This window comes from Cibotium barometz, chromosome 62 (assembly GCF_041138505.1).
Source record: "Cibotium barometz isolate CiBa-2024 chromosome 62, ASM4113850v1, whole genome shotgun sequence".
NCBI classification, from domain to species: domain Eukaryota; kingdom Viridiplantae; phylum Streptophyta; class Polypodiopsida; order Cyatheales; family Cibotiaceae; genus Cibotium; species Cibotium barometz.
The window spans coordinates 28,936,176-28,945,762 of NC_141107.1; positions in this window are offsets into that span (position 1 = coordinate 28,936,176).

Here is a 9,587-nt window from a genome sequence, read left to right on the forward strand (position 1 = left end):
GTTGTGATTCCTGATATTGGAATATGCATTCAAATAGAGAGCTTAAAGGTTTAAATTTGAAGCCTATTCTTGAGATTCCTCTTAAAAGAGTTCAAATTTCTACTTCTCTTTGTCGAGTCATTGAGAAGTTGGTTTATTTATATATTTTCTTTGCATGGAGGTTCAAACTAGACATAACAAAAGCAAAAGCAATAAAAGTCCTAGAGAATGTTCACCCTAATATTGGACTTCATGCTGGTAATATTAAAATAGCAAAGGACTTGAAAAAGTCCACAAATGGTCGAGAAGTTCCAATGAAAACTTCTAGTATAGAGGAAGGAATTTTTATCATTTCATGGGAAACTAGGAAAGAATAGGTAACTCCACACTGAAATTTGATATGTGGAAATATGTACATAATGCATTCAAAGACCATGTTGATGATGGCACTATCACGAACACATAAAGTTGATGTTTGGAAAACATTAGATAAGTAATTTTTGTGACAAGAAGACATGGAAAAAGAGTGATCACAAAAAGTTCAACAAATACTTGAAGACTTCCAAAAATCAAATGAAGGAGTCCTAGACATGTTATGAAGAGTTAGTTCATGGAATATATATTCCCACATTTTCTATTATTTATGTATTGGTGGATCCATGGAGTATATATTCCCACATTTTCTAGTTTTATGAATTCTCCTATTTGACGGGTTTAGATTGGGATGTCTTTCTAAATCCGGGCGATCGTAGCTTACTTTATGGATACGCGGGTGAATCCATCATTAGGAATTATTTGGACCCAAAGAGGGCCTCTTGGATTAACTTTTGATTAGGAATGGACCAATATGAAGAGGGCTGGGTGCACATTTTTGACTTCTTTGACCCTAGGGGGCCTAGGCTTTGGTTTGCTAATGGGGCCTAATTACTACTCTTGTCCCCCTACCTCCTGGGCCCAAACTTAGAGGTCCCCCCACCTAGAATCGCGCAGATTAAAAACCTAAAAATTAAAAATTTTTATTTTTTTTCCCAAAAGTGTGTTTCCCTCTCAAACTTCCCCCCAACATACTCTAGGTTTGGAAAGCTCATTTTGAACCTCTTTCTTTCTCTTCTAAGCTCTCCATTGCTGCAGAAACTCCATATCTCTCAAGCTCTGCCTCCTTGTCAAGCTCCCTCAGTCTCAAGCTCCCTCTCCCTCTTTCTTCCTTTTCTAAGCTCTCCATTGCTGCAGAAACTCCATCCCTCTCAAGCTCCCCTCCTTCTCAAGCTCCCTCCCTCTCAATCTCCCTCTCTCTCTCTCTCTCTCAAGCTCCCTCCCTCTCCATTGATGTAGAAACTCTATCCCTCTTTAGTTTACTCTAAGTTCAGGAAGCCTATTCTCAAACTCTAACCCTCTTTTAAGCTTTCCATTGCTGCACTGAAAACCTGAACTTTCTCTCCTCTCCACTCCTCTATTGTAAAACAAGCTTTTCTTTTCCCTTCTTCTCTTTTCTTACCACCATGGCCTCTTTTTCCAGTAATGTGAGAAGACCTAGGGAGAAAGTGGAAGAGCTTGTACTGCATAACACAAGAGATGAGAATGGAGTTTGGGCTCTAACAAGATTCAGGGTTGGGGCTTGGGTCTACATGCAGTCAAGCTCTAAGGGACCACATCGAGTGCGTCAACTGGGGAATATGCTACATCATTGGAAGGGGCGGCTACAAGGTTTCAAGCATACTAAGAAGGAAGGACTGGTCTTATAAACTATTGTTTCTCACAATTAGTGTACTCAACTTCATTATAAATGCATCAGAAATTATCCTGAGTGGCCGGCCGACGAAAATCATCTAACTCCTCATTACATTCAAGCATACTAAGAAGGAAGGACTGGTCTTATAAACTATTGTTTCTCACAATTAGTGTACTCAACTTCATTATAAATGCATCAAAAATGATCCTGAGTGGCCGGCCGATGAAAATCATCTAACTCCTCATTACATTGGATGTGGGTATCTATGCATACTCGTATCATAGTTCCCAAGTCACATACAATGCACACAGTACATCAACAAGCTAGGCCTTAACTACGGACACTTGATGCTCGTGTGATTTTGGCATATTGAGAACCATACCAACTCTCGTCTGGGATATAGATGTTGGCTTATGGGCACATCCCTTACCTCTTTGAGCTTTATCTTATCTAGAATTGTAGTGTGTTAGCTCATCTAGAGTCGCATCCTTTATTCATTTCTTTGAGGTTTTGGTGCTTGTTTGACCCGTTGCATTTGATGAAGCTACTGTAGATTTGGTGTCATCAAGTTAACTCAAGCATGGTATCCTCAAAGGCGATGGCTAGTTTGCAACAATTATCAAGTGGCTTGGCCAACAACAAATAGTCATGTATTCTCGTATCCATTACTCCCCTATGGAATCATGGCGTCATTTGCTCATTTGTTCACCTCTCCCTAGGATTACACCTTGAGTTCATGTTTTTGAGGTGTGAGATGTAATCTCTCATAGACTCATTCTCCTCTTTCTTGTTGCTGTTGTATAATTGAGCCGTAGAGCTCCACTTATGTGTCTGCTTTGTGCAAAACCATGTACAAACACACTCTTAAGCCATGAACATTAATCTCGTCATCTGGTTGCTTAAGTGATTGATACCATTGGTGTGATTTATCTTCTACTTTAAGGGATAATGCAAATATTTTGTTTTGGTAACTGATTGAACACAAGTTTTGCACAGTGATTCGAATACCTCTATGTGTTGCATGGCATCATCACCATCACTTGAGAATTTAAACATTAATGTCACAACATGATTGGGATTGATTTGTGTTGCTCTTTATGGTGTTGGTGCGGTATCTAACTCCCTAGCACCCCCCCTTCCTATTTCTTCAACCATCCTTAGTAGGTTAACCGATAGGTGTTGCGACTCCCATATGAGGGGTTACTCTAATTAGCTTCTGTGGTGAAGCCTTGTATGCTGCCATCCTTCTTATAACTGTCCCACCCCTGCCTCAGCCTCTTGTGTCTCTAACATGTCAATTTACATGTGTCCTTAGATCAGGTGGTATTGAAACAACATGCCTCTTATGTTCTCCTCTAACATGTCCTTAGATCAGGTGGTATTGAAACAACATGCCTCTTATGTTCTCCTCGAACTCTTGGTTGAATCTACTTCAGGCTTGGTGTAAGTTCTCTGATTTTTCTCTTGAAAAATCATTTTTACCTAAGAGAGGTGCCTGCGAGGATGGATAGGTCCTCTTGAGGCTCCTCCAAAATAGGCAGCCTAGAGGTGGCATACCCTCCTCTATTTCCTAATCAACCTCCCTAGCATTACCTCGTGTGACCAAGTCCTCTTCATGCCTCAATCCGCTGACGCTAGAAGAAACTTCTCCATGCATTACCGTGTTGAAGCCACGTCTCTTGGCCCCAACTCCCTATAGAGATTCAATCTAACATAGATCTCCCATATCACACTAGGTGTATTACCTTGTGCCATCCATGTGTCCATAAATGCTCATACTACATGTGCACCCTTGTACTTTCCATGTGCCTACTTTTTGACCTTTGACTTCCCCTTTTACAAATGACCATACAAATAAACCTTTGACATTGGACCCTTAGACTATTTCTCTTTCTAATGTGTGTGCTTCTCCCCTCGCTCACACATGTTGCACCCTCAAACATTGTTTTTCTTAGCACCTCCCCTCAATATGATGAGGGTCTAACATGTATTGTGCTGACCTACACTCCATACTCATATGGTTGGAGTAGTCTATCTAGGATGCTCAATGGGCTATAATGTTGGCTTTTTCTTAACACTTTACACATAGGAGAGTGGGGTTACAACCACGGGTGAGAAGTCATTCCTCTCATACTATCTACTACCTTTAGAAGCTTTCAATTGCTCGCTGTATTGGCTTGTTCTTTGCTTTTGACTCAGAGGCTTTTCAGCTTGGTCTTCTTGTTTGCAAAGAATAACTCAGTGGTTATGTTCCCAGATGCTCTCAAGAGCTCTTTCCTTTCCCTCACATAAACATACTCATTCCACGCGTGCTCATTTGGCCGTATTATCTCAAAAGTTACATCATTTTTGACTCATGGTCAAGACTTTGCATGCTCATATTAACAATATTTATAAAGGTTACAATTTTTGGTGGTTAAAATGTTTTTTCACGCACTAAAAGCCCTAAGACCAATAAATCCTAATCTTAATCTCTTGCTAAAGAAGACTCTTAGTAGTCCACCACCATAACCTTACCCATAACCTTGCTCTGATATCATGTTAAAATTCATGGATCTAGGCTGGGCTATGGTGGATTATAGCAAATAACCATCATGATTAAGAGAGAATAAAAATGGATTAATACAAGACAAACCAAGCCAAGAGATAATCACATATAAATAACTAATCTCATTGCAAATCAAGCTCTCAAAGGAGCCAAGAGTACATCATTTTATGGAGCTTCCAAATCACATTAGGTGTGCCATCCACGTGTCCATAAATGCTCACACTACATATGCACCCTTGAAATTTCCATGTGCCTACTTTTTGACCTTTGACTTCACCTTTTATAAATGACCATACAAATCAGCCTTTGACATTGGACCTTCTCTTTCTAATTTACATGATCCTCCCCTTGCTCCACACATGTCGCACCATCACACATTGTTTTTCTCAACATGATTCAAACTTTTACGCGCGTGATTTTGCATGTTGTAGAATCGCTGACAAGACGACGATGTGATTCCATAGCTTTCAACCAAAAATCAGTGATTTGGGGTGCAAATATTCATTTTTCCAATCTAGATTTTCTAGATTGTTCCTTTGTTACATGAATGTTCAACTAATATCATGCAATAGGATCAAGGATCTTTATTTTTTAATCCCATTGTCACTTGCTTACTCGAGTGCATGGCATGTAAGCCAAGAAAATCCATTATACATCATCCTTTGGGAGGACTGGTTTGTTTAGAGGATCATGTGGAAGAATTTGTATTACCGCCTTGTACAAAAGATCCGGTCTTGTGCGGATTTCTTCTTTGATGATGACATCATATTCCCATGACTCCATGCTATCAAAGATATCTAGATTATTGTGTCAAAGCACTACTTTGCATTCGCCACATATATCTTTGTGGCTTGCAAAATCTGACTCAATTTTAGCTAAAATGATTCATCCAGTAACATAGGCAAGAGTGGTAGAACATCCTGAGTATCCTTCCAAGTACCATCATTGAGTGCATCATCGTTGGGTATTCTTCCTTATCCTGTAGCTTGTGTTGTAGATCCTCTGCATTTTTATCCACTGCATGTTAAATGAGTGAGAGTTACAGAGCTGAGATCATCTCATCGATGAGGTGGTTGGGAAACAGGGGCTAGAGATTAACTCGGGAAGAGGAGCAGCATGATTCCTCCCTATTTTGTATCTGTTTTGTTGTTTCTGTAGGCCACCTTTTCTTGAGCTCCCTGTTTTCTTGTGCCAATGTGCCACGTGTTGTTTTCTATTGGTCCCTCTCCTCTATCAAGTGACATATGGGGTCTTGCATTTCCTATTGTGGTTTGAATGATCTACCTTCTAACTCTCCTGATACTTGGCATCCTCTACTTTTTGTAGTGCTGTTTCACTCTCTTCTATCACCTTTTTAATTTTATCTAAGTAGATATTCTCCTTTTCCTCTAGAGTCTTTTAAGTCTTCACTAGTTTATCCCTCAAGTAATTCCTTTCAATTCCCATCATGTGGCTAAGCAAACCATCTTGATCTACAAGTTTCTTTTTAAGAGATTATTCTGTTGAGATTACAAGCTCCATGACAGTTAGAGCCAAGCATTATATGTGCTAGCATGGTAGAAAATAGTATGTGTGTGACAATAAATGGCCGTGTCAAGCTAGCCAAAGTTAGTGGACATTAGATAGGGTTATTTGGTGTGTGAACACAACACATGTAGTGTGGTGTGTAGTCTTCTTCTACTTTGCATTGTGTGAGAGTGGATATGGATTCCCTCTATGGTTAGGGTTACCTTAATCTATTAGGGTTTTCTCAAATGTGTGTATGCTCTCTCATTATCTGTCTTTTTTCATGGTATTAAAGCTGTGAGAAAGAAGAGATGAGAGAAGAGACAATGTATTCAAGAACTCATCAATGAACCACTAGCCAACTTGATTAGAAATGAACTACAATGCCTCATATATATAGGAAAGTTCCTCCACCCTTTCCTCCACCCAAAAATGTGTGTAAATAGGAAAAAATAGAAATGAATGCTATAAATCCCAAAAATGCCTAGAGGCTAAAGAGTGTGCCACTAGCGTGACACCATCTGGAGATGACACCTATCCAACACCTTCTCTCCAGGTCCAGATGGGAGGACCAACACCAACGCGCTGAAGAAGATAATCCAAGGTAGGTCGAGGAAGAGGCTTAGTAAACAAATTAGCAACATTATCTTTGGTAGGACAATACTCAAGCTAAATGTGACCTTCAGAAATCCAATCACGAACAAAATGAAAATGAACATCAATGTGTTTGGATCGTCCTCGAATAACTGGATTTTTGGCTAAAGCAATAGCACTCTGTGAATTTGAGTAGATGAGTATCGGAGTAGATGAACATCCAAGGTGATTCAGAATTTGAGAAAGAGCATCAGACTTCTTAGGTAAGAAATAAACCCATGATTTGTGAGAGAAGTCATCCACAAGAAGCATATAATACTTGGATCCACCAAGTGATTGTACTTTCATAGGTCCTTCAAGATCAGCATGAATAAGCTTAAGTATGAGTGTGGCCCTATGAGTAGCCTCCTCTGGAAAAGAAGCCCGATGTTGCTTTCCTTGAGCACAAGAAGAACAAATATGATGGCGAGGTTTCTGAAGCTTTGGTAGACCTGTAACCATGTCATGTGAGACAAGATGTTGCAAAGTAGCAAGAGGAACATGGCCAAAGCGAAAATGCCATAGATCATCCACAAGAAGCATATAATACTTGGATCCACCAAGTGATTGTACTTTCATAGGTCCTTCAAGATCAGCATGAATAAGCTTAAGTATGAGTGTGGCCCTATGAGTAGCCTCCTCTGGAAAAGAAGCCCGATGTTGCTTTCCTTGAGCACAAGAAGAACAAATATGATGGCGAGGTTTCTGAAGCTTTGGTAGACCTGTAACCATGTCATGTGAGACAAGATGTTGCAAAGTAGCAAGAGGAACATGGCCAAAGCGAAAATGCCATAGATCACTATCTTCATAGAAACAAGTGCTTTAGGAGAAGCAAATAATTGATGAAGATGAAACTCATGTGGTGGCAACTGTGCTGTAAAAGAGCTTATATGATAAAGCCCAGCATTTTGATAACCATGTGCCACACAAGAAAGTGACTGTCTATCAATGATTTCAATCACTTCATCATCAAAGTAAACCCCAAGACCTTTAGAAGTAGCCTTAGAGATAGAAAATAAGTTGGCAGACATCTTAGGCACATGCAAAACATCATGTAAGATAGCATCTCCAAAAGAAACATCACCAATACCAATCACAGGGAGAGACGAAGCATCACCAATGTGTACTGATGAAGATATAGACTTATAGTTTTCCAATAAGGAAGAACTATTCGTCATGTGAGAGGTAGCACCACTATCGGCAATCCACTCATCCGCAGTATGCGTATCAAGATCTTTGATTACCACAAGTGATGTATCACATGAAGAAGTAGAAGACATAGCAACATATGCAACCTTGGCGTTACCGTCTTCCTTCTTGTCTTTCTCTTTGTCGTGAGAAGATGTTGATGTAGAAGAACCCTTAGATTTGGATTCAAGTTCAGCTTTTACCTTCTTGGATGCCGCCTTCTTAGCAAAACAACGATCCTCCGTATGGCCACTACGACCACAGAAAGTGCACTCCTTGGAAGAATCCTTTGATTTGTCCTTGTTGCCTTTGGTTGAAGAATCTTTAGCATTGGAATTAGAGCCTTTGCGTTGATCATTCCCCTTGCCTTTGCCTTTGCCCTTGCCTTGGCTTACAAAAGCCGAGTCCTTTTTGTTTTGCTTGCGCGAGTAAGGCACTTATCATGAAGAAGACCCATAGTCTCTTCAAAGGAAGGGAAAGGAACTCGAAGAAAGATGTTATCTTTGAATGATTCAAAAGAAGAAGGCAATTTACCAAGTAGCTTGTGGACCGGATTGCTTACCAATGTACCAAACTCTTCAAGTTGCCGCTTGATTCGATTGGATTCTCCAAGCTTCTCCACTATGTTGTCGGATTCGGAGATAGAAAGCTTATCCAAATCTTCTTCCAACTTAGCCATCTTAACTGTTGAAAGCCTTCCATATTGCATTTGTATAGCGTGCCATAATTGTTGAGCAGTACTCCTTGTAGAGAGAAATTGAGACACAACCGATGTAGACATGCCATGCACAAGTAAAGCTTTGGCCCGTGCATCCATATAGGTTTGATATTGAGAAGGCACCATATGAGGAGAAGTGAGTATAGACCACACCCCGACGCTTTCCAAAAGAAGTTGCATAAACAAGGACCAAGTGTGGTAGTTGTTTGGGGTAAGCTTTTGTGAATCGAAAAGACTTGGAAGGCTCAAAGATTGAGTGAATGGGTTAAAAGACTGATATGATTGAGTGGGGAGAGGAGTAGTAGTGGAAGTAGTAGAAGAAGGAATCATAGTAGATGAAGTTACCATAAAAGGCATAGATGATGTAGGGGGATATACTATAGAGGGCATAGAAGTATGTGGATAGGAAGGCATAAAGGACAAAGAAGAAAAAGAGAAAGGATCCGTAGAAGGTAATGGATATGACGGAAAAGAGAAAGTAGAAGCACCTACCGAAGAATGAATTGCATCTTCCATTGTAGTAGTTGCCGGTCCAACCATCGTAGGAGATGTAGAATCCATAGTATCTTCAAGTTTGCCTTTGTCTTTTGGAGTAGAGGACTTCCGAGATCCCATAGGGAGAGGCGGGTGGGAAAACACAAGGGAAGAAGTGTCGTACCTCCAAAAACGCAGCCAATAGATGGGATGTCCACCAAGGAAGTATCTCCAAAATATGCACAAAGTGCAAAAATGCAGCCACAAAACGCAGCTGATATATGAACCAATAGACTCTGTAGAAACCACCAAAAGAGGGCTGAGAATGTAGCCTTAGGTAGAAGGAGTATGGAGGAGTTGATTGTCCACAAAAATGCAAACACAAAGTGTGTAGCAAAGTGGAATTTTCAACCGGTAGAAAGGTGTAGAAAAGAGGATGAATATGTACCTCAAAACACCATGAAGAGGGCTAAAGTTGATGATGAAAACGCAGCCAAGAAATCTCTCCACAAGAAGCCTCCAAAAAAAAAACGCTACCGTATGTAGGGAAAACTAGTTGGGTAATGTTTTCACCGCCGCCGCAAGAAGTGTTGTAGGATTGAAGTGTTTAAAAAAAAACACTTGTAGAGGATGGTAAGGGGCTGGTTTGAAGCCTCTTGCATCATTGAATGAGTGCAAGGATGATGAATAAGGGCTTCTGCAAAAAAAGCAAGCAGAAATTCTGCATGCAGGCAGCGAAGAATAACTCAAAAACGGTGACGAATTTGCAAAAACTTTCTTCTGCAAAGTTGTAGACCACGATGATTCCAGTA